Source organism: Pogoniulus pusillus, chromosome 5, assembly GCF_015220805.1.
Source record: "Pogoniulus pusillus isolate bPogPus1 chromosome 5, bPogPus1.pri, whole genome shotgun sequence".
In the NCBI taxonomy this organism is placed as follows: Eukaryota; Metazoa; Chordata; class Aves; order Piciformes; family Lybiidae; genus Pogoniulus; species Pogoniulus pusillus.
Window position 1 is genome coordinate 42858337 of NC_087268.1, and position 26598 is coordinate 42884934.

Genomic DNA, 26598 nt, shown 5'->3' on the forward strand with positions numbered 1-26598 from the left:
TGTGTGCAAACCTGTATCTAGTATTTCCACTCTGATTTGCCACATCAAATCAGTCTGTGGTACAGCCTCAAGATGCAATGCCTGTGTACAATTTCTCATTTGTGAGCTTCAGTCTATGTAATCAAGAGCTACACAATTTATTCCTACACCTGTAACCATCCCTATGGCCCCTCCAAGAAGTCAATTCCATGTACTGGCCTCAACATGATTATTTTATTGACATTTCTCAGCTGAAAGACTTGCAAATACCACCCAATTTTCCATCTCTTTCTAAAAGTTCAGAAGAAGCACCCTGAATAGTAGACAGGAATTTACACTGATGAGTGTCTATTGTCTTGAATACAAATGCTTACTCATGGTCCTTGCCCAGAGCTAAATGTGTGTGTTTCTATAATAACTAACTGCAGCTAGACCACGAAAGCATACTTGTGTTGGAGGTAAAGTATGTTTGAGATGGAGAATACCTTTTGCTTGAACAACCTCCAGGCTAAGATCTTCAAGGCCTCCTAATTAGAGAGTGTATCACTAAGCTTGAAAGCTGTCATTCCAGATAAATCAGCTGCAAAAGGCACATTATTTCTGTTTGGAAATTATAACAGTTCTGTTAGGTTACTGCTGCAAATAATAGGCCCTGCAGGTTGAAATCCGTTTCTGGCAGAGATCTGTAGGTAGAAATCTGCTCCAGTTCCTGCCTTCATTTATGCAGTGAGAAGCAACCCAATGGACTTCACAGCCTGGCCAAGGCACTAACCTACATTTTCTGAGTCTTTCTTTCAAGCACAGAAATAAGTTCATATGTGGCTAAATCTCCCATATCATGTCCCTATCTCAAGTCACCATACTTTATAGCCTTTACTGCTTCATCTGTCCACATTAGAAGGAATGTTGCTCTTCTTGATAAAAGTCATGTATCAAAGTTAGCAACAAAGCTCACTTTATCATATTGTCACCTGAACAATATCCTTAGAAATTAATTTATAGCATTTTAAAAAACTACAAATATCTCAGAATCTTGTATTTTTGATGATCAAATGATGAAATTAACTTTAAAAACAGAGATTTGTAGAACTTCAAGTACCATATGCTCACTAAATCATGAATTATAGAAAGAAAAAAAAAGTTATTCCCAAAAAGTTTCAAAACAAAACAAAACACCACTGTTATTATCTGTATAATGCATAGTACATATGGTCAAAGGGATGAATGTTATCCCCTTGGACACTTACACCAAGAGCAAAAGGGTGAAAAAAAATATTTTCACAGGATATGACTATCAAAAAAGACACTTAATTCTTGCAAGTGGTGATACAAAGCATACCCTTCATGAATAACTTAACTGAAAATACCATCTGCTTCACAGTGTATGCACAAAAGTATTAAATGTACTCTCATGTAGACATTTATCTTCATAGTGTTTTTAAGACAGTGTAGTACATGTCAGATCAGAAAGCAGTGTTACTAGAAATAAAATTTAAGCACGTGTCTGACAATGTCCTTAAAGTAATCTTAAAAGCACCACAAACATGAAAATAAACTGTAGGCAGTGTAATGTTTTGAGGCCATGTTAGGGGCTTGCTCATCCACATCTATGATGCAAACACAAAAGTACACCAACACATTTTGAAACTTTGAAATGCCTCCTTGTAGTGAACTAAACTTTGTAGCAGTTACAATATTTTAACGTTCAGAAAATGTTCATATGTGCAGATATTGTAAACTGTATATATACTTCAAGACAGCTAAGGTAGAATAAAACAAGTTGGGATTTTTTTCTATTCTTGTTATTAAACCTACAATCCAATGCAGAAATATTTTACTTCTCATAGAATCATAGACTCAACCAGGTTGGAAGAGACCTCCAAGATCATCCAGTTCAACCTAGCACCCAGCCCCATCCAATCAACTAGACCATGGCACTAAGTGCCTCAGACAGGCTTTTCCTTGAACACCTCCAAGGACGGCAACTCCACCACCTCCCTGGGCAGCCCATTCCAATGCCAATCACTCTCTCTGGCAACAACTTCCTCCCAACATACCTTCCAACAGCTCCACACCTGCTCCTAGCTTGGTGTCATCTGCAAACTTCCTGATGCTGGACTCAATCCCCTTATCCAGATCGTCAGTAAAGATATTGAACAGGACTGGGCCCAGCACTGATCCTTGGGGAACACCACTAGTGACAGCTGCCAACTGGATGTGGCACCATTCACCACCACTCTCTGGGCTCTGCCATCCAGCCAGTTCTTGATCCAGCACAGAGTGAATCTGTCCAAGCCATGAGCTGCCAGCTTGGCTAGGAGCTTCTTGTGGCAGACAGTGTCACAGGCTTTGCTGAAGTCCAGGTGGACTTCCCCACATTCACCAGGCAGGTAACCTGATCATAAAAGGAGGTCAGGTTGGTAACATATATGGAAATAAATAGACCCAAATACCATTTTTCTTGTAACTACAAACATTTACTAGACACACTTCAAATAACTTATGCACATGTTAGAAATTATCCTTCCTTTGTTTGTGACAGCTTTAAGAATGATTTTGCAATGACTGTTACATTAGATTGCAGCACAGATTTTTACTTCTGCTATTGGTAATGAATTTTGCAGCCACGTAGCCCTTTTTGCATTCTAGTGAGTGCAAACTTTGGGAGTAACATTTTTCATGCTCACTTAAAGAAGGTCATGTTAGTCATATAGTCATCTTTAGTCTCTAGGGTATCTGCACGCCTCACTCTATTTGCTTTCTCCTTGCTTCTACTGTTAAGAAGCATTTGTAGCAGAAATTAAGATTCTTAAACAGAAGTTACAGAGTGGGGGTTGTTTTTTTTTCTTTGTTGTTATGAGAGAATGAATCCCAGAGCATTTTAAGATTTTTCTGCCTTAGTAATGTTTGCATCTGTGATTCCCTGTTCCATATTAAAGTTGCCACTCTGTGCCTTGGTGAGTTGAGAAGCTTATTTTTCAAACACATTTATTGTTCAACATGGTGTTTCCCTGCTTTAACTAACTTGGGCCAAATACTGTATATAACTCATCTGAAGCCTACCCTCTTATTCCATGGCCGAATTAGTATTTATGTGAGTTAAAACTAATTTAAAACAAAGCAAAGCAGTCTGGACTGGATGGTCTTGGAGGTCTCTTCCAACCTGGTTAATTCTATGATTCTGTGATTCTTCTGACTGCATTAGAATCATAGAATCATAGAATCAGTGAGGTTGGAAGAGACCTCCAAGATCATCCAGTCTAACCTAGCACCCAGCCCTATTCAGTCAAACAGACCATGGCATCAGGTGTCTCATCCAGGCTCCCCTGAACACCTCCAGGGACAGCAACTCCACCACCTCCCTGGGCAGCCCATTCCAATGCCAATCACTCTCTCTGGCAACAGCTTCCTCCTAAATCCAGCCTAGACCTCTCCTGGCACAGCTTGAGACTGCATCCCCTTGTTCTGTTGATGGTTGTCTGGGATTAGCTGTATCACTTCTTTGAAGTAGTGGAAACAAAGTCAAAACTGAAAGTGCGTAGCTTGAAATACATTTCATAATTAGCATGACTAGATTTGTCAATGCCAAAATGAATCTCTGGACTCCAGTCGAGTATCAGCATATATCCTACCAATGACATGGATTCCACAGTGCTTCTGGTACCTCTTCCTCAGAAGAGATTGATGGGTTTTATGGACTTAGCGTTTTTTAATTTAGCCCACTACAACTTGCACTGACAAAATGCAGAAGACACTAAGCAACCTGGAGACACTAAGTTGGACTGTCAGTAAATACCAACATTGGGGAAAATGACTCCTGTGAGAATAAAACAAAGATGACAGAGCAGACTTCCAATACCAGGCATTACCCTTCTTTATACCATCTGGTCTCTACCATAGAGTACTTCCAATGAATCACATTGAATTTCCCTATTAAAAAAAAACAAAACACCACAAAGACAAAAGATCAACTGAATCAAAATAAGATAGAAGGAAGAATTTGCTGTTTAATGATATTAAAATGCCACGTGGTCAGAATGGACATTTGATGCATTATATACTGGAAAATAGGGGCAGCTCAACATGAGCCAGCAGTGTGCATTCGCAGCCCAGAGGGCGAGCCAGATTCTGGGCTGCATCAGCAGAAGTGTGGCCAGTAGGTGGAGGGAGGTGATTCTCCCCCTCTACTCCACTCTGGTGAGAACCCACCTGGAGTACTGCATCCAGTTAGAGGGATGTGGAGATGCTGGAGCATGTCCAGAGAAGGGCCACGAGGATGATCAGAGGGCTGGAGCAGCTCTCCTATGAAGACAGACTGAAAGAGTTGAAGCTGTTCAGTCTGAAGAAGAGGAGGCTCCCAGGTGACCTTCTTGTGGACTTCCAGAATCTGAAGGGGGCCTGCAAAAAATCTGGGGAGGGACTTTTTAGGCTATCAGGTAGTGACAGGACTAAGGGGAATGGAGCAAAGCTGGAGGTGGGGAGATTCAGAGTGGCTGTGAGGAGGAAGATGTTCAGCATGAGAGTGGTGAGAGCCTGGACTGGGTTGCTCAGGGAGGTGATTGAGGCCCCATTGCTGGTGATGTTTAAGTCCAGGCTGGATGAGGCTCTGGCCAGCCTGACCTAGGGTAGAATGTCACTGCACATGGCAGGGGGTTTGGAACTAGATGGTCCTTGTGGTCCCTTCCAGCCCTGAGTGATTCTATGATTCTGTATAGTAGAATGCCAATTCTTGGAATGCCAGGTGTCTGAATTAAAACTAATGGGTTTCCTTTTAAAAAGATATACAGAAAATCACTTGTGAGGAATGTCACAGCTTAAGTCCTACCAGACTTTTCAAAAATAAAGCAAAATAACAAAGCTTTTAAAAGTTACAACAGCATAATTAAAGCCCCTCAAGAGAAATACATACTGTTTGTGGCATTTCAAGATGGGAAATGTGCCTTATGTCACAGAACTGTTAGGGTGGTTTATTCTAAGACCTGAGATCTGGGGAACAAGTTTGAAAAAACAGCTCTAAAATACTGATCCTCAGACATTGGAATCTGAGAGGTATTTAGCTGTGTAACCACGTGGTTCTAAGGAGGAAGTTCTTCCAACAGAGAGTGATTTGCCATTGGAATGGGCTGCCCAGGGAGGTGGTGGAGTCACTGTCTCTGGAGGTGTTCAAGCAAAGACTGAATGAGGCACTTAGTGCCATGGTCTAGTTGACTGGATAGGGCTGGGTGCTAGGTTGGACTGCATGATCTTGTAGGTCTCTTCCAACCTGGTTGATTCTATGATTCTAAGCTATGGGGGGGGAAAAAAAAAGGCAACATGAGGTGACAGAATCTTCTCCAAAATGAGCTATCCCTCATTTTTCAACCTTTCAAAAAACAAAAGCACTTTTTTTTCACTCTTTGAAATCTTGTCATCCCTCCTGACTTTTTTTTTTTGACCATGGCAAATCATAGTAATGTCCTGGAGTCCTGTATACCCCTAAATTCTTCTCCCTCTGTGTGGGAAGCTTTCTCCTGCAACGAGGTATGGAATGTAAACATGAGGCCCTGTGATGGGAAGTGTCCTTGGGTCTTACTGATTCCCAAGGGCCTAAGCTGGCAACCATGAGCAACCCACGCACAGCTGTCAGGGGGTGGAATCTGCCGGCCCCTGGGGCGGACACAGCCCCAAGGGGGCTGACCCTGGCCAGCCCCCCTGGGTGGCACTCACAGGTTGTTTACCACAGGTAACCTATCTCTGCCTTACACATAACTTGGGACCAATCTGTACTGTCCACTTCTGCCAGCCCCAGGCTGGCTGGAAACACCTCCTCTGAGCACTATATAAGACGCTGCACTACCCTAATAAAGCTGTACTGATGTACTGATGCACAGATGCCTGGAAGCTGCTGTCTCGAGTCGTCAGTACCCCGATCTCGCCTCTCGCCAGCCTCCGTACCCCGACACCTCTGTGGCTTGAGTGGGAGAGGAAAAGGCACAAAAAGACCTGCTCCCTGCCCCTGCCCTGCAGGTGTGAAGGGAGGGGGGGGGCAAAGGGCCCTTCTGGCATGAGGGGTGCCTGTGCAGGGCCCGTGCTGGAATTGGGCTGGGATTGGCTGTGGTCTTTGTGCCTAGGAAGAGGTAACTCTGCTCTTTGTCTGGGGAGGGTATAAATATTGGGGGACTTCCCACTCTTGAGGTTCCCGCCTGAGAGATCACCCCTGCCTGAGCGTTCCTGCCTGCCTGAGACTTCTCCCCCCCTCCTGGAGAGGTTCTGCAGAAGGAGCCCCTGGCGCTCTGCTCTGAAGGATGGCTTCCACCCTTTAGTGCCCATTAAGCAGACTCAAAAGGTCTTAACGACCCTCCTACAGCTTCTGAAAGAGAACCCGAGCGGACAAGCAGCTGGACCACCCTTTTCAGCCAGCCAGACTGTGAGTTATTTTGGCTCAGCTTAATTATTAGGTGGAAATGCTATAATTTAATAGCTCAACAAGCCTTTTCCAACTTCTGACTTCCAAAATAGTCAAATTATCTGTGGCATCCTCGTAGATTTTCTCAAATGAGCTGAATCTGGTAATTAAAACTAAATTAATTTCTGTATATAGTTTTGGGGGTGGGTTTCTGGGAAAATAAAATAACTCTATTTTTATATAAATTCCTGACTCAGACACATTAATTCCCTGCCTCCACAACAAGTAAGTAAAAAAGAACATTACTTGACTGAAGAAAATCATGCAAAGGGAAAGAGACTGAATTAGGCATCTGTAAGAGAAAGTTCTCCCATGCAACAGGAGGTTAGCTAGGATTACAGATGAGGTAAATGTCAGCTTCTCTCTGGAGCAATCTTTTCCATACAAAAAGGATGAAAAGGATGTCAGGCTATGCCCCACCATCTAATTTACTTTAATGTGAAATGCAATATTTCCTAAATCATAGAAGAAAATTAAATTAAGAACCATTTGGGGAAAAAAAGGACACAAGACCTATACATTTCTGATATCTGGGCAAGTAATCAGAGACATCACTGCATGCTCCCTTCATCTCATGTTCCTCCGTAGGCATCTGATAGTGCTGGATGTCAGATATTCAGCATTACACTACATGTCTCTTCAGACAGATCCAGCATTATTTCCTAGAATCACAGAATCAACCAGGTTGGAAGAGACCTCCAAGATCATCCAGGCCAACCTAGCACCCAGCCCTGGCCAATCAACTAGACCATGGCACTAAGTGCCTCAGACAGGCTTTGCTTCAAAACCTCAAGGGATAGCAACTCCACCACCTCCCTGGGCAGCCCATTCCAATGCCAATCACTCTCTCTAGCAAGAACTTCCTCCTAACATCCAGCCTAGACCTCCCCTGCCACAACTTGAGACTGTGTCCCCTTGTTCTATTGCTCGTTGCCTGGGAGAAGAGGCCAACCCCCACCTGGCTACAGCCTCCCTTCAGGTAGTTGTAGGCAGCAATGAGGTCACCCCTGAGCCTCCTCTTCTCTAGGCTAAACACCCCCACCTCCCTCAGCCTCTCCTCATAGGGTTTGTGTTCCAGGCCTCTCAGGAGCTTTGTTGCCCTTCTCTGGACATGTTCCAGAACCTCAACATCTCTCTTGAATTGAGGAGCCCAGAACTGGACACAGCACTCAAGGTGTGGCCTGACCAGTGCTGAGTACAGGGGAACAATAACCTCCCTTGTCCTACTGGCCACATTGTTCCTGATGCAGGCCAGGATGTCATTGGCTCTCTTGGCCACCTGGGCACACTGCTGCCTCATCTTCAGCTACTATCTCCCAGTACTCCCAGGTCCCTTTCTTCCTGGCTGCTCTCCAGCCACTCTGTCCCCAGCCTGTAGCACTGCTTGGGGTTGTTGTGGCCCAAGTACAGAACCCTGCACTATCACTCTTTTATTTTCATTGCAGATAAGATTTAATTTATTATATTTTTAATCATTATGTTGCTATTGTTGTTTAAAATGATCTTACTGTATTTAATCAAGCTTTTGAACCGTGCAGCTGCAATACTAATACAATGGAAGCTAAGACTTACATAAGCTGTTTTCTAGTCTTTCCTGTAGCTTTTGAATGAAAGTGAGACAACAGACAGATATGGTAATTTCTTTAGGATGGACATACCTGTCCAAACCCTCAGTCATTTCCATCCTATAAAAACACAACAGAAGCAACTCACGATCAATTACCTACATTCCCTGTCACCAGCATCTGAAATATTCTCTTACATTAGCTCCAACTTCATATATTTCTTAATTTTATGTAGTGTCTGGAGTTGTTCTGCTTCAGCATGACTTCTGTCCTAGTTTTCCATGGGCACTTTTCCAGACAAAATCTCTATGCTTTTTTTTTTTTTTTTTTTTAGCCTAAATCAGAACCAGGACTTTATTTTCACCCTCATTTTTTTAACAGAGAGAGAGTGATTGGCATTGGAATGGGCTGCCCAGGGAGGTGGTGGAGTTGCCGTCCCTGGAGGTGTTCAGGAAAAGCCTGACTGAGGCACTTAGTGCCATGGTCTAGTTGACTGGCTAGGGCTGGGTGCTAGGTTGGACTGGATGATCTTGGAGGTCTCTTCCAACCTGGTTGATTCTATGATTCTATGATTCTTTTCTTCTTGCAGCTTCTAGATCACTCCATCTTATTTCATTCTGACCTTTCTAATTTTACTTTAACATAGCACTCTGATATGTCTCAAGAAGTTCTTATCTATTGGCTTAAGGTAACAATGGCTCAAAGAGAACTTCATTTTACTGCCCAGTTTCAGATCTTTAGTAATTTATGTAGATACTTTAGATGCTTCAATATTTTAAAGTATCTCCTTTATGTAGATACTTATGTATCTATGAATAACTTCATCCTCCTCCTCATATATGGAACCTAAGACTTATGTCAAATGCTAGCTCTAGTACCTTATATTCTGTCTGTGTCTTCACCTTGCAGACTCCTTCAGTAAATCTTTTAAGACATGCAGCCTTTCATATGCAAATAGAAAACCCACAAACTTCCAGACTCTGAATGTCTGTCTTCACTGGTGCAGCATCCCTCTTTCCACCCTTTACAAATATTATTTCTCCTGTTTAATCACTTCTTTGTAATATAAAACCCTTTTATAACACAGAAAGAGATTAATTTGCCATTGGAATGGGCTGCCCAGGGAGGTGGTGGAGTCGCTGTCCTTGGAGGTGTTCAAGAAGAGCCTGGCTGAGGCACTTAGTGCCATGGTCTAGTTGACTGGACAGGGCTGGGTGCTAGGTTGGACCGGATGATCTTGGAGGTCTCTTCCAACCTGGTTGATTCTATGATTTTATGAACCCATGAGATTGTGTTCATCTCTGTCCTAGTAATTCCTCCCTGTGTATCTGCCCAGGGACTTAATCTTCCAACCTGGTTGATTCTATGATAGAGCTCTATGATAAAATAATTGCATGCACTTTACATTAGAGAAGGAAGAATGTTAACAGTTTTCCACATATCTCAAAAGATTCATTACTAAACATCATTTATCAAATTGACAGAAGAGCAACACACAGCAAAACCAACCCTGAAATGCTTCTTTCTTTTTTTTAACCTTTAACAAAATGAAAATCCTAAACTACTATGGAAGGGAAGAGTCTCTGAGAGCTGTCTGAAAAGATGTACAATGCAAAAATCTGTTACTCCTGTTACAGACAATCTGAATGTCTATAGTCTTCCTTTAAGTACAATTTCATTCCTCTGCTTAGAGCATAAAGTGAAAAGTACAGATTGAAAGCACTGCTGGAGTATGATTGACTGACTTCCTAAAATACACAATTGAAGAACTTGGGTACCTGATGGCATTTATGAGAATTCAAACTAACTTTAAGAATTTAGTGAACTTTTTCCCCTTCGGATCACCAGAAGTGTTATTTCTTCCTCTCTCTTTTCATGTATAGATTTGAAGCAATCATGTTTCCAACTACTTTTGGGATAGCTCAATCATTTTCCAGCTTCCCAGGTTATACAGCCATAGCAAAGCACAAAGAGTAGCTTCCCAAACTACAGTCAGACGTGATCTCTGGCTGCAGTCCCTACAGGTAATAAGCAAATTGTCCTCAGCAAACACACATTAAATTCATATCTGCTATTTATAATATTCCTTGGGGAGAATTTCTTTTATAGCCTAATTTTTCAACTAGCATAGATAGTCTTTCAAAACTTCATAATCATCTCTAGCTCCTGTTAAACATTTTCACTCTCCAGGTGACTGGAAGTCCCATCTTCCTTCAGTCACCTTGCTGACATACCATCTCTGTTTCAATGGCATGAAGCTTCATTCTTAGGCATTTTTGGGCCATGACAGTCCTTGGAACAAAATTGTGTTACTTCAGCATCTGGAAAATGATGCTGCATAGTTGAGGCCTTTAGACTATCACCTGCTTCTGATTAATTCCAGCAGATGAGTTAAGACATAACTTTTCAAAAGCTTCTAATGAAAGGATCTGAAGATACTGATCTATCACACAGAAACTACAAAAATCAGTTTAGTCTTTGATTCCAAAACCTTTCTCTGTAATATATTTAAATACCATAACATGAGATTCTTGACTTAGTATCAGACATAAGTATGTTACCATCTGCTCATCACAAAGACTCAGATTTATATATAAGGTCATCATTTTCAAGCCTCCCAACCCCCCAAAAAAAACATTTTAAGCGATAAGAACCAGATGGAAAACTTGAGAAAATTTCATCCCTAATACATTTAAGAACCACCTTCTCAAAAAACCCCAAAAAAACCCAACCCCCCCCCCAAAACTACACTTAAAAGCAGTCTTTATTTTCAGAATCTGAGGGCATAAGAAATCTTACTTTGCCTTGGTTAATCTTTTATTCTACTGAAAATGATATTCATCTGAGGATAATTCTGTCAATATAAACACTAAAATCATGAATTAGAATTGTATGCCTTAAGCATCTGAATGCAGTGTTTCATATATAACAGATCATGAGGGAATAATTATGGATGAATTTAGCCAGCAGCAGGATGGACTGATGGAGCAACCAGGTGTGAAAAGGAAACAATGCTGATGTTTATTTCACTCATAGGCTTGCTGAGATGTATGGAAACAACAACACAAACACAGATAACAGAGCTGCTCTTTGGCTTTGGATGCATGCACTTCTCTCCCTAACTTGCTGTCTAATCCATCTGCTTCCTAACCCACCCAGCCGATTCTCCAAACTCACTTTGAACACAAGGCAAAGTCTGGGTGTGCTAGTTTGAAGTTAGCTAGAATATTTTGGGGAGAATTAGATTACAGGCTGTGAAAGGTAAACAGTGGTGATGTCTACTTCACTCATAGGCTTGCTGAGATGTGTAAGAACAACACAAACATAGATAACAGAGTCGCTGTCTGGGCTTTGGGCTGAATTCTCTTTCTCTCTGACCTAACCTGCTGTCTCTGTGATTAATCCACCTACTTCCTAACTCCCCTGGCTGATTCTCCAATCTTCCTTGGGCATAAGGCAAGGTCTGGGCTAAGGTTGAGGGGTGGGAGAAAGGTGGAAGGGTGGTTGGGAGCCCCTCCTGAAGACTCAGGTTTCTGGGAGGGCTGTTGTGTTTCTGTATTACTTTTTAACCTGTATATTTCTGTCTCCAGCTGTATATACTGAAAATATCTGCTTGTATATTGTGCTAAGCTGTAAATACAAAGCTTCATTCAATTTCCATCTTGGTTGAGTCTAATCTGGGTGATTTCCAAAGTGGGGTGGTGTGGGTAACACCCAAACTATCAAACTGGGATAAGGTAGAGGGATGGAAAGAAGGTGGAAGGGTGGTTGGGAGCCTCTCCTAGGACTCTGGTTTCTGGGAGGGCTGTTGTATTTCTCTATTACCTTTTCAACTTGTCTATTTCTGTATCTAGCTGTATATATTGTAAATACCTGGCTGTATATTGTGCTAAGATGCAAATATATAAAGCTTCATTCTTTAATTCCAGCTTGGCTGAGTCTAGTCTGGGTGATTTTCTTATGTGTGGGGGGCAGATAAGTCCCAAACCATCACACTATATGAAGAGCAAAAATCTTATTGAGAACTGAAAGTTACAGATTTTGAGACAACAGTGAAATGCAATCCTTACAGAAAAGTAGCAGAGGTAGTTGGTTTTAGTGGTACAACTCCTTTTCTAGATGCAGCACAAGACAGCATGCTCCTTAACAGTCCTAAATCCAAACTGTCAGTATGAGGCTGGCCCTTAAGCTTCTCCCCACAACCTGTTCAAAAGCCTGGATGTTTTTCTATGAGTAATATGGACTCTGGCTTCCATTCAGTATGTACAGGTGAAGAATTTTAGCTTGTCCAGGCGAGGTTTGCACTGGGTAGAATGAATTCAGAGGGAAGTTATAAAAAAAGAGAAAAGAGAGAGAGACTGAATTTATAAAGCTTCAACAAAGTGTCAAGCATTGGAAAATGCAAGCCCTTAACAGAAAAAGCTACTGCATCTTCCTGTGTGTCATCACAGACTGTACAGTTTATAAGCCCTAATTCAACTCCCAACAGTAAAAAGCTCCCCTCAGAATCGTATTCAAAGCCTGAAAATTAACATCAGCACTTTCGAGACATTCAGCTCTCACACAGCCAGATCCTATCAAACTGAAAGTCAAAACAGGAAACTGAATTCCAGACACAACCCTGAGATATTAATTATGAAACGTCTTTATAAACAGCTTCCAGAACTAATCCTCTTCCTTCCCAGCATACCTCAGCATTGCCATGCTTAACATTAAATTGTGCATACATTTCCCTGCATTTGTATTGCTAAATCATTTCTCCCAACGAGACTGGAGGACATAAGAAGGAAAATTAATGTATATTGTAGATTTCAGTTATCTGCTTCCAAACCATAGGATTGTGCTCATATTCCTCTCTTCAGCCAGCCAGACTTGCTAGTTTAATGCATAAACCAGCATAAACCACAGACTGACCTCCAAGTGCTTCAAACTACAATGTTTTGGTTTGGTTTGGTTTTTAATCATGAAGCTTCACCTATGTGCAGCCAAAAGCATCTTAACAACGATTTCTTAAGCAGTTAGCCTGGCAGCCTTTAATAAAAGCATTCATCTGGTTCTCAAAAGACAGAGCTCCTCTTTTTGTCCCTGTGCCCCACACTTTCAAGATTGTTATTTGATGTGGATTCAGACTCCTAGCATTACTCTTTTGCTAGGGCCACCGTCAGTTTTCCAGCAAGTCTTTTCATTTTACAGCCAGCAAGATGATTCTATTCCTGCAGCTATTCTGAAAGATCATGTGAGATCTATTTGAACAAAAGGACTCTCATGATAATTTATGAGAGCAATGCAAACACTAGGAAAGCGACCCTGCTGCTGTGGAAATGCTTTAACATATTGGTGCAGGAAGATAAGGTATAAAATGTTCAGGATCCTGGGCTGCATCAGAAGTGTGGCCAGCAGGTGGAGGGAGGTGATTCTCTCTCTCTGCTCCACTCTGATGAGACCCCACCTGGAGTACTGCATCCAGTACTGCAGCCCCTATTAAAAGAAGGATGTGGAGATGCTGGAGCGTGTCCAGAGAAGGGCCATGAGGATGCTCAGAGGGCTGGAGCAGCTCTCCTATGAAGACAGACTGAAAGAGTTGGGGCTGTTCAGTCTGAAGAAGAGGAGGCTCCCAGGTGACCTTCTTGTGGACTTCCAGAATCTGAAGGGGACCTATAAAAAAGCTGGAGAGGGACTTTTTAAGCTATGAGGGAGTGACAGGACTAGGGGGAATGGAGCAAAGCTGGAAGTTGGGGAGATTAAGACTGGACATGAGGAGGAAGTTGTTGAGCATGAGAGTGGTGAGCGCCTGGAATGGGCTGCCCAGGGAAGTGGTTGAGGCCCCATTGGTGGTGGTGTTTAAGTCCAGGCTGGATGAGGCTCTGGCCAGCCTGATCTAGGGTAGGGTGTCCCTGGGCATGGCAGGGGGTTTGGAACTAGATGATCCTTGTGGTCCCTTCCAGCCCTGAGTGATTCTATGATTCTGTATATTAGAACACCAATTCTTGGAATGCCAGGTGTCTGAATTAAAACTAATGGGTTTCCTTTTATAAAAGATACACAGTGTGGTCCCTTCCAAACCTGCATGATTCTGTGATTCTAAAATATTTCAGATATTTTTTGAAAAAAAAAAAAAAGCCAAAAATAAAAGTCTCAATGTGCAAATGTCTTCACTGATACTAACATCCATTTACTGTTCCTGATGCAATGCTCAGTGAAAAACATAGAATCAAGCAGGTTGGAAGAGACCTCCAAGATCATCCAATCCAACCTAGCACCCAGCCCTAGCCAGTCAACTAGACCATGGCACTAAGTGCCTCAGTCAGACTTTTCTTGAACACCTCCAGGGACGGTGCCTCCACCACCTCCCTGGGCAGCCCATTCCAATGTCAATCACTCTCTCTGGCAGCAACTTCCTCCTAACATCCAGCCTATACTTCCCCCAGCACAACTTGAGACTGTTTAACACTGAGAATCTCCTCCAAAATGAAAATCTGCTCAAAGTAAGAGTAAATGTTTGCAAGTCCAATATGGAATTTATAACAAGCTAGACTTCAAAACTTCTGAGTCTGGATACACATATTTTGGAACAGAAGCACAATTACCTGATTGCAAAGTAACAAATTCCTGCTTCCAAGCTGGTTTATGGGACATTGTATATAAATGTCTGCATTTAACATTTTAAGTCATCAGGACCACTCTCATCCACAGTGATATGCAAACTTATTCCAGTATGCTAACTTTTTTACAAGATTTTTGCCTGCTGTAGCCATAGGCACTATTTTTGAACATTTGGTTTGGGCCATTTCTCATTTACAGAGTCATATAATCATAGAATCAACCAGGTTGGAGGAGACCTCCAAGCTCATCCAGTCCAACCTAGCACCCAGCCCTATCCAGTCAGTTGAAATCTTAAGCATGAGACTGTAAATAAGCTCCAAAAAAAACAAAGTATTTTATTACCACAAGACTAACCAGCACAGCATTTTATAAAGTGTCTTTCAAACACTGCTTAGGAAGAGCTAGGACTAAATTATATGTGCCCAATTTTTTTCTCCCAAGCTGCACAAAGTGTAGCTAGTTAAAACTTCTACCATCTCCATAAGCATAGCTACTGGAAATTACTGGGTTTTGGATAAAATTCTCAGCACTAACACATCTGTGCTAAATTCCACAGCTCAGGGAAGCAGGAAACCCTTGGCTCATAATATAATGAGCATTTTATGATGAAGAAGAGTTATTATGCAGCAACAGCACTTACTTTAACATAGCCCTCTGATCTACAGGGCTGCACATTCAACTACCACTGGCATTTCACAGAGGTGGAAAAGAAAAAATGGTGGAGATCAGAGTCCCAACAAAACCTGTTGCCTTGTTTTCCTCTTTGTGATTATAACTAATGAAATTTCAGAGTTGTCTCAAACATTATTTCAGGAACTTGGCAATTTGAAAGTGTTTAAAATGAAGTGGGAGTTTCCTGTGTCTTTCCCTTTTGATTGCTCCCTCCTCTCATTTTCCCTATGTCTCAACTAACACAGTGCTGGTATTGAGGCTTGCCATACCAGAAGCCTGATTTTGATGCACAGTCTTCACTCCATGGGATATAGAGAAGAACTGTTTCTCAGAGGACTGTATAGCACTCTTCTGTCCTTCTTTTGACTCAGTGTGATTTTTCATGTATGAAAGGAATACAATTCCCCCTTTGTGAGATTCTATATCTCTTTATATCTTAGCTTTAATCTTGCTCTGAAGCCTTATTTCTAGGTCTGCGTTATCTTGAGAAAGGTAACAAGAAATATGGATTTGAACCCACAGCTGGTATAAGAAAGGTATTTAATTAGCTCTTTTTCCTCCTTTAAAACCAATGCACAACTCTCATCAGTCCTTAGAACATAAGAAAAACAATTAGCTGTAAAGAATTATTTTCCCCCATACATTAGCCACATGTTGCAGAAAGGCTTCAACATAGTTTATATTAGGAAGAGGAAAGAAAAAGTAACTCTTAAATGAAAGATCCTTAATCCATCTCAAGAGGGTTTTGGGTCACTTCTGGACTGCATGCAAATAGCAGATTCTGTCTAAAAAGCCTAACAACTGTTTGTTCCAGATCAAATTAAGAAAGATAAATCAGAGACTCTAACTAACAGCTGTGTCTTCCTTCCCCTTCACATTCCAACTCCACAATCTACAAACCCTGTGAAGCTACACCCTCCCAGGGAGGCACGGAGAATAAAATGAGTACATTGCCCATATAAAGTAAAAACTATGACTTCCTTTTATCAGGCTTACTGAAGAGTAAAATCCTATGTGTTAAGCTTACAAGCAAAACACTACTAGTTCTATGATACTCAAAAAGTAATACATATCATCCACTAGGTCTGCCTGAAGTGCAGCTAGCAAAGTAGGCACCTGGATAAGTACACTACAGCATAGCTTTATGGCATGAAGGATGAAGAGGGTTACCTTGTGGTAAATCAATGAATTGAGGTTGCACTAAAATAAGGAAGAAGGCTGTCTACAGCAGCACACACCAAGTTTATCCCCTTCTTCAGCATGTCCTCTTGCCTCTTGCTGACTTTAACTGCCCATGAAAGCTTTTCAAAACTGGAGGGCAGATGGTCAAAGCCAGCTTGATCATTTGTGTAATCTGAAAGTCATCTCAGCACAAATAATGCATCTTTATTATACTCCCAACTGCTGAAATCATAAACTTGATATATGTCTGAAAAGCCTTCGTGCTTTATTTTCCTTCTGCTAAGAAAGACAGAGTTTTAGGTTTCTTCCTTTCCTTCCCAGAATACAAATCAATGGAAGGATCCTTTCTGTGAATTTGTGTGACCATTCAACCCATACAGAGCCTCTATAAACACTGTCTGCCCCCTCATTTGCTCTATTTCGTGCATGCTTTTCCCAGTATGCATCTCATGTCTTTAGAACATCAACGCATCTGGCCTTCATGAGATGTTTGTCATTCCCTCACATATAAGCACCTTGAGTACTGTGTCCAGTTCTGGGCCTCTCAATTCAAGAGAGATGTTGAGGTATTGGAACGTGTCCAGAGAAGGGCAACAAGGCTGGAGAAAGGCCTGGAGCACAAACCCTATGAGGAGAGGCTTAGGGAACTGGGGGTGTGCAGCCTGGAGAAGAGGAGGCTCAGGGGTGACCTCTTTGCTGTCTACAACTACTTGAAAGGAGGCTGTAGCCAGGTGAGGTCGGTCTATTCTGCCAGGCAACCAGCAACAGAACAAGGGGACACAGCCTCAAGTTGTGCCAGGGGAGGTCTAGGCTGGATGTTAGGAGGAAGTTGTTGGCAGAGAGAGTGATTGGCATTGGAATGGGCTGCCCAGGGAGTTGGTGGAGTCGCCGTCCGTGGAGGTGTTCAAGAAAAGCCTGGCTGAGGGACTTAGTGCCATGGTCTAGTTGACTGGATAGGGCTGGGTGCTAAGTTGGCCTGGATGATCTTGGAGGTCTCTTCCAACCTGTTTGTTTCTATGATTCTATGATTCTAAGTGTAGAATGACACTGTAACAGCAATGTCCAATGTATATTGCTTAGCAACAACCAGTGACTACTAAACAAAAGGCTGGGCAACGCAAGGTAGCCCTTAACGTTTTTATCTGCTTCACATTTCAAGGCACTCAAAACCAGGATGAAATTAACTGCAAGCATATGGGCTCTGACTTACCACTGGTATATTGATATCTGCCTATTGTTATTTAGAAACTTACTGTACCCTACACTGATGGACTGATTGGGCTATTAAAGAAAACAACCAACATATGTTTTGACAGAATTCAAATTAATGGTAACACACTAAATGTACACAAAAGATCTTCGTAAGGAAAGAGCACTGACAGCATTTGTCAGCTGAAACACTTTCTGGCTATAGCTTAGCTTGTTAACAGGCAATGAAAGACTGCTCTATTAAGCTCAGGGTGATGCTAAAATGGTTTCATACAAGACGATAGCAATTTTCCTTACCACCAAGTGAGACTACCTGTTGAGAAAGGCCATGGCACACTGCAGGTCTTTGCTATTCATAGGTATTGATTGTAATGAGGAAGACATTTTATTGCTCTCCAGCATTATACCAAGTTACATGAACAGCTATGCTTTTATAAAGATCTAGCAGTCATATAAAAATGACTAAAGACTATTGCTTAGCTTAATATCATTTCCTTTTAATTTTAGTTGAAGTAATGTTCCATACAAATAGATTACATAATCTTTTGCTTTTAATTTAAAACCAGCCTTTGAAAAATGAAAGGAATTAATAAATGCTACTGTTGAGACTTTACCTGTCACTTCCATCAACAAAGTGTTTTTTCTAGATCAGAACTAGATTAATTTTGTGTGTTATGTGAAGTTCTGAGTCCTTGGCAGCCACAGAATCACACAGAATTAACCAGTTTGGAAAGGACTTTCAAGATCATCAAGTCCAACCTATCACCTAACACCTTCTAATTAACTAAACCATGGCACTAAGTGCCTCACCCAGTATACCTTTAAACACCTCCAGGGATGGTGACTCCATCATCTACCCAGGCAGCCCATTCCAAGGCCAATCACTCTTGCTGTGAAGAATTACTTCCTAACATCCAGCCTAAACCTTCCCTGGCACAGCTTGAGGCTGTGTCCTCTTGTTCTGTCACTGGGTGACTGAGAGAAGAGATTAACTCTCACTTGGCTACAACCTCCCTTCAGGTAGTTGTAGAGAGCAATAAGGTCTCCTCTGAGCCTCCTCTTCTCCAGGCTGAACACCCCCAGCTCCCTCAACCTCTCCTTGCAGGGCTGTGCTCCAGCCCCTCACCAGCCTTGTTGCCCTTCTCTGGACATGTTCCAGCACCTCAACATCTTTCTTAAATTCCCCTAGATGTGTGGGAAACTAACCTCAGTTAAAAAGAAAAGGAGAAGAGAAAAGAAAAGCTTAGTAAGGTATAAAAGGATTTTTAAAAGTAATAGGAGAAAGGGAAATGTAAACCTGGTTAGTGTCCAGAGGAGAGGACAAAATTACAGCCTCAGCTCATTGAACTCATTCTGCATTCCGTAGGCTCCAGATGTGATGCTGAACAACAGTATTTTTTAATTTGGGGGTCAATGTTGCCAGTCTAAAATAAATCTCTGCTGGAGGGATGTTTTTAACTCCCCATTTTAAATATCCTCCTAGCCGAAAGCTGGTAGATATAGAACATGGGAATGGGTTTTGTTCTATTTCATATGATAGGTTTAAATAATCCCTCTTGCTAGAGGTGGGAGATCTCTGATGAAAGCAAACCTCTGAGAGAACTTCTGGTAGAATTTCTTCATTAAAGTCTGTTGAAAGATCTTGAATGCTTGCTGCCCTAGATGATGCTATAGATGTAGAATAGAATCATAGACTCAACCATGTTGGAAGAGACCTCCAAGATCATCCAGGCCAATCTAGCACCCAGCCCTGTCCAATCAACCAGACCATGGCACTAAGTGCCTCAGTCAGGCTTTTCTTCAACACCTCTAAGGATGGCAACTCCACCACCTCCCTGGGCAGCCCATTCCAATGCCAATCACTCTCTCTGCCAACAACTTCCTCCTAACACCCAGCCTATAACTCCCCTGGCACAACTTGAGACTGTGTGCCTTTCTTCTGTTGTTTGGTGCCTGGCAGAAGAGACCAACCTCCACTTGGATACAAGCTCCCTTCAGGTAGTTGTAGACAGCAATGAGGTTCACCCCTGAGCTTCCTCTCTTCCAAGCTAAACAACCCCAGCTCCCTCAGCCTCTCCTTTAGGTTTGCCTTCTCCCACACTTAGAATGTCTGAAAGAGATTTCTGCTTCAACATTGCATTATCTCTGTAATTTCCCACTTCCAGATATTATAAAGTAAACAGGACGTGAATTCTGACCTAGAATTTTTGGCATACACATTTCTGAGAACTTGTCAGGAAATGCTTTCAGTCTTTACACTGAACCTCCTCCTTCTATCACAGTGCAAATTTCTGACTCATGGGAAGGACTCAACCAAATCCACAATAAAAGAAAGCCTTTTTCAGAGAAAGCTTGTGCTCGCTTCAGCAGCGTGTTGGGCACCAAAATAAAGGATGTGATGGCTTGGGTGTAACCTGCCCTCCCACACTTAAGAAAATCACCCAGACTAGACTCAGCCAAGCTGGAAAATGAAGAATGAAGCTTTATATTTACAGCTTAGCACAATATACAAACAGATATTTACAATATATACAGCTAGAGACAGTAATATACAAGTTAAAAAGTAATACAGAAACACAACAGCCCTCCCAGAAGCCAAAGTCCCCAGAAGGAGCTCCCAACCACCCTTCCGTCTCCTTTTCACCTCCCAACCTTATCCCAGACTTTGCCTTACATTCAAGGTGAGTTTGGAGAATCAGCCAGGGGGGTTAGGAAGCGGACAGATTAGTTAGACAGCAAGTTAGGGAGAGAAGGGAGAGAGCCAGAGCCAGAGAGCAACTCTGTTATCTATGTGTTCTTGTTTTTAATAGCTTTCAGCAAGCCTATGAGTGAAGTAGACATCACCACTGTTTCCTTTTCACAGCCTATCATCTAATATTCTAGCTAGGCTCAAACCAGCACAATGCTAAAAGCCAAGCTATTGGTGGTCACTAATGATGCCCATTTATTTGCAGTTACTATAAAGTGATCTGCTGTAGTAAGTAGATGCATATGATGTCAAGAGACTGAGATAGATTGTACCTGTGCTGTTGCAGTTTCACTTCAGTCAAATTCCATTCATATGGGAGCAAGATGACACTTTGCATGCAGGACTGCTTTGCAGAGTTTTCATTAAGTTATCACTGTGTATAAATATGTATAGTCTTGAGATCAGTAAGCAAAATTGAATCTATATATTTTTGTATTCTGCCTTCCTTGTTTCTACAGTCTTCTCTGTCATTATACAGCAAAACACTAAGAAAATGCTAAGTTTTAGTACAGGGTCAGTGCTCCAAATGTGGCTACAGTCATCACCAGGTATGGAAATAGATATTTAAGCTTGAAGCTTAGTGAATTGAAGTTTCCCCTAGAAATGCTGAATAAGGACATAGACACTTTTCCTCGGAGCAATTACCAACACTCTCCTCTAATGGCATAGGGCTCATACTCAACTACCTTTCTAGCTCAAGCAGGTAACTAAATGAAAGGATAAGAGTGGACTATTTTGTCAATAATTAAGAGCTCATGTTTATTTATGCATGTAGGTTTCATACCTAAATTATATTTAAAATATTGATTCATATAAAAAAAGGTGAAATGGTATTTCCCCATGGTTAAAACCTGAGACTAAAAACTATAGCTCCTGAAAGACAATGTAGAATCATAGAATCAACCAGGTTGGAAGAGACCTCCAAGATCATCCAGTCCAACCTAGCACCCAGCCCTAGCCAGTCAACTAGACCATGGCACTAAGTGCCTCAGCCAGGCTTTTCTTCAACACCTCCAGGGACGGTGCCTCCACCACCTCCCCGGGCAGCCCATTCCAATGCCAATCTTTCTCTCTGGCAACAACTTCCTCCTAAAATCCAGCCTAGACCTCCCCTGGCACAACTTGAGACTGTGTCCCCTTGATTTCATGTTCATTATGGGTCTTCTTTTTTCCCTCACTGCAAAAATAATTTAGTTACAACCTTTATCAATGAGGATCCATGTAAATTTAACCATGTGGCCTCTTAGACAGGATCATAGATTGAAATTTCTAAACACATAAGCCTATTACTCTCAAAAGGGCAGCAGCTGTCCCTACTCAGCATCTGTTCCATTGATGCCCAGAGCAGCGCTAGGATAAAAGGCAGTTTCTTTAAAAGTCCTTTTTTCTTATTGCACAGATTCTACAAGTGAAAAGGTTTATCTCAAATGATACAGAACATTTCCTCCAAGTCAGAGTATACCACAGCCCATAGTACTAAACCCTGATCTAGGGCAGGGTGTTCCTGCCCATGGCAGGAGGGTTAGAACTAGATGATCCTTGTGGTCCCTTCCAACCCTGACTGATTCTATGATTCTATACCTTCAGCATTATCAGTACTAGAGAACTGCCTATATACACAGCTGCTTTTCTTCCTGTGGTGTTATTTCTATTGTAAAACACATGCTTGCACAATTGCTTTAACTTGAATCTATGGAAACACATGCTGCATAGCAGAGGGCAGATCAACCTCTGGTTTTAAATAAATGATCACACTGACAATTATTCCTGATGACAGGCAAATTAGTGTTAAAATCTATGATTTATTTCCAGCAGAAAAATCTGGAGCAGCAGGGAGCAGAGAAGCTTACAGGAAGCCCTGGTAAAAATTAAGGTAATAAACCTTTTGCAAATATCAATTTTAATTATTTTTTTAATTATCTTTTCCTTTTCCATCTCTTTCACATGGCCAAATCATGTGAAAAGTGAATCATATTTCATAATCATAGAAATCACAGAATCAACCTCCAGGATCATCCAGTCCAACCTAGCTCCCAGCCCTAGCCAATCAACTAGACCATGGCACTAAGTGCCTCAGCCAGGCTCTGCTTGAACACATCCAGCTATGCAAATGCATCACCTCCCTGGGCAGCCAATTCCAATGCCAATCACTCTCTCTGCCAACAACTTCCTCCTAACATCCAGCCTAGACCTCCCCTGGCACAACTTGAGACTGTGTCCCCTTGTTCTCGTGCTGGTTGCCTGGCAGAAGAGACCAACCCCTTCTTATTGTTCTTTTTCATCACCTTTAGTGGAGTTTTCAACAGTATGAGGCATTACACTGAAATGGGAGTTTCTTCAGCCATCAGAGCACACAGCTGTTTCGTAGTTAAACTGTTTCACATCAGTACAGCTTTTTTATGCAAGTACTACAGCTTCTAGAGCATAATTTTCTGAGTTTCTAGTGTCATCTGTACAATGGCTGACCAATCTCCTTGGTCTGGTAGGCTTCTTGACTCAGAATTCTTGAACTTCCCACGAAAAAATAAAAGAGGTAAATGATCTTCAGAATCTTTACCATTAAAGCACAGAAGCTTGTAAAGCATGGATGAAGTTAGGAAACAAAGTGTACACTGAAAAGAGGCAAAAAGGAAAGCTTCCTTCAAATTCTTAGAAGACCAATGTCACAGAACATTTATTTCCACCTCTTCCTATCACACAAGTGTAAAAGGGTTTTGTCAAGAAAACTCTTTTTTACTTTGAATGTGAGCTAAGAGATACAGAGCACTTCATCTTCATAGTTCTGAGCCCCTCAATTTAAGAAGGATGTTGAGGTGCTTGAACGTGTCCAGGGAAGGGCACTAAGGCTGGTGAGGGGTCTGGAACACAGCCCTGTGAGGAGAGCCTGAGGGAGCTGGGGGTATTCAGTCTGGATAAGAGGAGGCTCAGGTGTGACCTCGTTGCTGTCTACAACTACATGAAGGGAGGCTGTAGCCAGGTGGGGGTTGGTCTCTTCTGCCAGGCAACCAGCAATAGAACCAGGGGACACAGTCTCAAGTTGTGCTAGGAGAAGTATAGGCTGGATGTTAGGAGGAAGTTCTTGCCAGAGAGAGTGATTGGCATTGGAATGGGCTGCCCAAGGACGTGGTGGAGTCACCATGCCTGGAGGTGTTGAAGAAAAGCCTGGCTGAAGCACTTAGTGCCATGGTCTAGTTGACTGGCTAGGGCTGGGTGCTAGGTTGGACTGGATGATCTTGGAGGTCTCTTCCAACCAGGTTGATTCTATGATTTTATGATTCTATGATTCTATTCTATCATTGCTTTTCCATGGCAAATACTTTGTTTTTCTAGGTGGGATGTGAAGCCAACTGACCAAGACTGTATCTTTAACAAGTATTAAATACAGCCTGCATGCAACCACACAGACACAGACCAGTTTCTTGTGAAGAATGACCACGTAATTCACCAATATCTGGATAGTGGAGTAGTGTTCCCTGACAAAGCTTTTTTAAAACCTTACTCTCAGTTCAGCTGTTTTCCTTTCAGAGACACGTATCTTAGCAGCAGCTGAGGATTGTGTGTTACAGCCCTACTCCTGACACACGACCAAGGAAGGCTGCAGCACACATGTAGTACTGAAGCTATTAGCACTGATTCGTACATTGAGTGGGTGCTACTCACTGCATATACAGGCTGCTGAGGTGCCCATATATGTGAGGGCATTCAGTGGAGTGTGACAGCCAGCATCACTCAGCTGGACCACACCATCCTTCTTTCCTACCTCAGGCAGCTAGCAGGAACTGGTCATGACTAGTTTGATGAGTTCAATTATGTATATATGTAGACTAAGATCTAATGAACTTGCACTCACAATCCTGTGCAACACACTCAAAGAATGCAGGGGAAAACCATTTGAGATTACACGAGGATGAAAACTTGCTATTTACAGAATAAATTTATCAGAACTGATTTTTTTCTAGTAAAAGCTGTTGTACATACGAGCTCAATTTGATACTGCATTGTTTAGCAGCAGACAGAGATAATACAAAACATAATGCAATTTACCGCTTCATTTCTTCATGGTCTACCCAGAAACATTTCCTGCTCCATGTTACATTACAGGAGCAAAATGAGTAAAGTAAGAACCAGCAACCAGCTACAGAACAAGGGGACACAGTCACAAGTTGTGCCAGGGAAGGTATAGGCTGGATGTTAGACTGATAGAATCATAGAATCAATCAGGTTGGAAGACAGCTCCAAGATCATCCAGTCCATCTAGCCCTATTCAGTCAACTAGACCATGGCACTAAGTGCCTCAGCCAGGCTTTGCTTGAACACCTCCAGGGATGGTGACTCCACCACCTCCCTGGGCAGCCCATTCCAATACCAATCACTCTCTCTGCCAACAACTTCCTCCTAACATCCAGCCTAGACTTCCCCTGGCGCAACTTGAGACTGTCCCCCCTTTCCTTAGGAGGAATACTGTGATGGATTATGCAAAATTAACAATCTCTATTAATTTCAATATCCAGGTGATGATTGTTAATAACTATGAAAACTGATTATTAACATTAAAACTCGCCAGGAAACTTATTCACAGGGTTCAAAATACACAGGTTGGAAATTTATACACACAGGGAACAGGCAAAACTAAAGCACTTATTTCTTAAAATGGCAAATGCAAATATTACACTGGAAGAGGCTTTTAAGTATTTACTCACAAAGTATAAATCAGGGTTGTTGTTGGAGTTTCTCAGGCACTTTTCTCATGAATCATAGAATCAACCTGGTTGGAAGAGATATCCAAGATCATCCAGTCCAACCCATCAACCAGCCCTGTCCAATCAACTAGACCATGGCACTAAATGCCTCATCCAGGCTTTGCTTGAACACCTCCAGGGACAGTGCCTCCACCACCTCCCTGGGCAGCCCATTCCAATGCCAATCACTCTCTCAGGGAAGAACTTCCTCCTAACATCCAGCCTAGACCTCCGCCAGCACAACTCGAGACTGTCTTTAGTCTATTGGCCACGTTATTGCTAAACTTGTGCAATAGTGCAAGATCTAGAATGAATTCTAGAGAACACACTTTCAACACATCAGCTTGACAGAGAATAATATACTTTGTGTTGTTTCCCTACTAATTATACACTCACATAGTAGTAGTGCAATGTCTTTTTTTTCTGCTTCCTTATGAAAATGTCATGCAAGATACAGTCAGAAGATTTATTTGTCAAGACAGATGACATCTCCTGGTTTATCCTCTTCTCAAGAACTGTTATCCTGTCACAAAAGCATATTAGTCTGGCATGACAGAATTTCTTCTTGATAAATTCATTTTGGCTATTACTCATGGCCCTGCTATTCTGCAGGTGCTTACAGTTCCTTTGATTTGGTTATTTGTTACAGGATTCTTCCTTACAAAATTTGAATTATGCTGATGGGTCTGTAATTCTGCAGCTCTTCCTTCCCTTTCATAAAGGCAGGCACTGAGTCAGCTCTTTTTGAGTTTTCTGAAACTTCCTCCATTCTTCACAACACAGAACTGCTTATGGATGTTGAGAATGATTCACCTAGTCACTTAAAAACTATACAATAAACTACATTAAATCAATCTCATTTAAAGATACCTAATTTCACAGTATGCTCCTTCTAAAGCTCTTTTAGTCAGACATCTTAGCCCTTTCTTAGACTTAGTAGTGATGTCAACTGAGCACAGTACCTCCAGTTAAGGAAAACTGTAAAATATATTAAACATTTTTTTCAGGTTTAATATGATTTTTCAAGTTCTTTCCTTCCCTATTTGATAGCCTATCAACCCTTTCCTTTCCTTTCCTTTCCTTTCCTTTCCTTTCCTTTCCTTTCCTTTCCTTTCCTTTCCTTTCCTTTCCTTTCCTTTCCTTTCCTTTCCTTTCCTTTCCTTTCCTTTCCTTTCCTTTCCTTTCCTTTCCTTTCCTTTCCTTTCCTTTCCTTTCCTTTCCTTTCCTTTCCTTTCCTTTCCTTTCCTTTCCTTTCCTTTCCTTTCCTTTCCTTTCCTTTCCTTTCCTTTCCTTTCCTTTCCTTTCCTTTCCTTTCCTTTCCTTTCCTTTCCTTTCCTTTCCTTTCCTTTCCTTTCCTTTCCTTTCCTTTCCTTTCCTCATTTTCTTTTCTCCTTTCCTTTTCTCCTTTCCTTTTAACTTTTCTTTTCTTTTCTTTTCTTTTCTTTTCTTTTCTTT

General features: G+C 41.8%; 1 protein-coding gene across 1 annotated transcript in view; it reads right to left on the minus strand.

Moving 5' to 3' along the window:
- The window catches only part of GPC6 (glypican 6), a 928307-nt gene that overhangs the window by 814382 nt on the left and 87327 nt on the right, over window positions 1–26598 (minus strand). The gene's annotated exons all lie outside the window — the stretch shown is intronic.